This window comes from Triticum aestivum, chromosome 2B (genome assembly GCF_018294505.1).
Source record: "Triticum aestivum cultivar Chinese Spring chromosome 2B, IWGSC CS RefSeq v2.1, whole genome shotgun sequence".
NCBI lineage: Eukaryota > Viridiplantae > Streptophyta > Magnoliopsida > Poales > Poaceae > Triticum > Triticum aestivum.
Window position 1 is genome coordinate 21,715,697 of NC_057798.1, and position 2,939 is coordinate 21,718,635.

Genomic DNA, 2,939 nt, shown 5'->3' on the forward strand with positions numbered 1-2,939 from the left:
TACCCCTCTGATTATGAACATGAATATGCTTTGTGAGTAGTTACGTTTGTTCCTGAGGACATGGGTGAAGTCTTGCTATTAGTAGTCATGTGAATTTGGTATTCATTCGATATTTTGATGAGATGTATGTTGTCTTTTCCTCTAGTGGTGTTATGTGAACGTCGACTACATGACACTTCACCATTATTTGGGCCTAGAGGAAGGCATGGGGAAGTAATAAGTAGATGATGGGTTGCTAGAGTGAGAGAAGCTTAAACCCTAGTTTATGTGTTGCTTCATTAGGGGCTGATATGGATCCATATGTTTAATGCTGTGGTTAGGTTTACCATAATACTTCTTTTTGTAGTTGCGGATGCTTGCAATAGGGGTTAATCATAAGTGGGATATTTGTCCAAGTTAGGCAGTACCCAAGTACCGGTCCACCCACATATCAAATTATCAAAGTACCAAACGCGAATCATATGAACGTGATGAAAACTAGCTTGACGATAATTCCCAATGTGTCCTCGGGAGCTCCTTCATTATTATTAGAAATTGTCCAGGCTTATCCTTTGCTACATAAAGGATTGGGCCACCTTGCTGCACTTTATTTACTTTATTTACTTGTTACTCGTTACTATTTATCTTATCACAAAACTATCTATCACCTACAATTTCAGTGCTTGCAGAGAAAACCTTACTGAAAACCGCTTATCATTTCCTTCTGCTCCTTGTTGGGTTCGACACTCTTACTTATCGAAAGGACTACGATTGATCCCCTACACTTGTGGGTCATCAAGACTCTTTTCTGGCGCCGTTGTCGGGGAGTGTAGCGCTTTTGGTGAGTGGAACTTGGTAAGGAAGCATTTATATAGTGTGCTGAAATTTTCTGTTACTTGTCACTATGGAAACTAATCCTTTGAGGGGCTTGTTTGGGGTATCTTCACCCCAACCAGAAGATCAAAGAGTTGCTCCTCAACCTACTAAACTTTATGAAAATATTTACTTTGAGACTCCTTCGGGTATGATAGAAAATCTGCTAGCTAATCCATTTGAAGGAGATGGAACATTGCATCCCGATTTACACCTTATCTTTGTGGATGAAGTTTGTGGATTATTTAAGCTTGTAGGTATTCCCGATGATGTTGTCAAAAGAAAGGTCTTCCCTTTATCTTTGAAGGGAGATGCATTTAAGTTTGATGGTATAGGCTATGTGATGATACGGGATCTTGGAATTATAAGCGATTGAAGTTGGAATTTCACCAGAAGTTCTATCCTATGCATCTTGTTCATCGTGATCGTAATTACATATATAATTTCTGGCCTCGCGAAGGAGAAAGCATCGCTCAAGCTTGGGGTAGGCTTAAGTCAATGCTATATTCATGCCCCAATCATGAGCTCTTTCGGGAAATGATTATTCATAACTTTTATGCTTGGCTTTCTCTTGATAACCGCAACCTGCTCGATGCTAGTTCTTATATGCTAAAGACTATTGATTTCAAATGGGACTTATTGGAAAGAATTAAACGCAACTCTGAAGATTGGGGTTCCGACGATGGTAAGGAGTCAGGTATGACACCTAAGTTCGATTGTGTTAAATCTTTTATGGATACCGATGCTTTCCGTGGATTTAGCTCTAAGTATGGACTTGACTCTAAGATAGTAGCTACTTTCTGTGAATCTTTTGCTACTCATGTTGATCTCCCTAAAGAGAAGTGGTTTAAATATAATCTTCCTGTTGAAGTGAAATTAGTTGCACCTATTACAGTCGAAGAAAAGACTATTACCTATAGTGATCCTATTGTTCCTACTGCTTATGTTGAAAAACCTCCTTTTCCTGTTAGGATAAAGGATCATGCTAAAGCTTTGACTGTTGTTCATAAGAGTAATACTAGGAATTATACACCTCCTGAGAAAATTAATGTTGAACCTAGTATTGCTATGGTTAAAGATCTCTTCGACGAGGATTTAGATGCACTACAAGAAATATGTCAACTTGTGACCTTGACTATTGGTCACTGAAAGGTCATTGTTTTTCATTTGCGACCTTTTTGTGACCAAAAACAGAAGGTCAAAAGCTGGCGGTCGTTAACTGACTATAGCGACCTTCTCTGTGAGAAGGTCATTGACGTTTACGACCAAAATATTCCTACTGTGGCGTTTTGGTCACTAGCAACCTCCCTAGGCCAAGTAGGCATCCAGCGTGGCAAGCTGATGTGGCACACGATTCAGCCCGGTCCAATTCAGTTTTCTACATGGGCCTAGCCCAACAATTCGGCCTTTTTATATATTTTTTCTATCAATTTTTGATCGGCTTCATGGGCCAAGCCCAACATTGCATCCTCTTTTATTGTTGGGTTGTGGCCTTTTTGTCTAAACAAATTTAGTTTTTCTTTTTTTCCCCAAAAGAAGGGTCCACTAGTCAGATGGGTCCCAGTTGTCTGGTTCTGGTAATTGGGTCCCATTTGTCATGCTCTGGTAAGTGGGTCCAATCTATCAGGCACATATTCTTCATATTTGAACCAGTATTTAAATGGGCAGACAAAAAGCACACATAATACTTCAAATAAAAGCAACCACATCCTTACAAGTGTAATATAGTGGCAATCACAGTAATGACTTGTGTAATACAGTACTTTACAAGATTTACAAGCAATCACAAACTGGCACCCTCTCCCGTCATGAACATGCCAAACTCACAACATGCCAAACTTGTTGGACTACCATAGTGATATGAACAACATGTCGAGCTAGCTGGACAACCGTAGTTAGGGCTGGGAACAAACAAAACGGCCTTCAAGAAAACAGACAACATGCCTTCCTTGGTCGCCCTGTTACATGAATCAGCAGAGAAGAATCAGAAAAAGTGAGGCAAGTATATTATGAACAGACCATTCATGAAAAGGAAACTTATTTAGTATGATAATACAAATTGAGCTAGTACCATGCTTTTTGTTCTC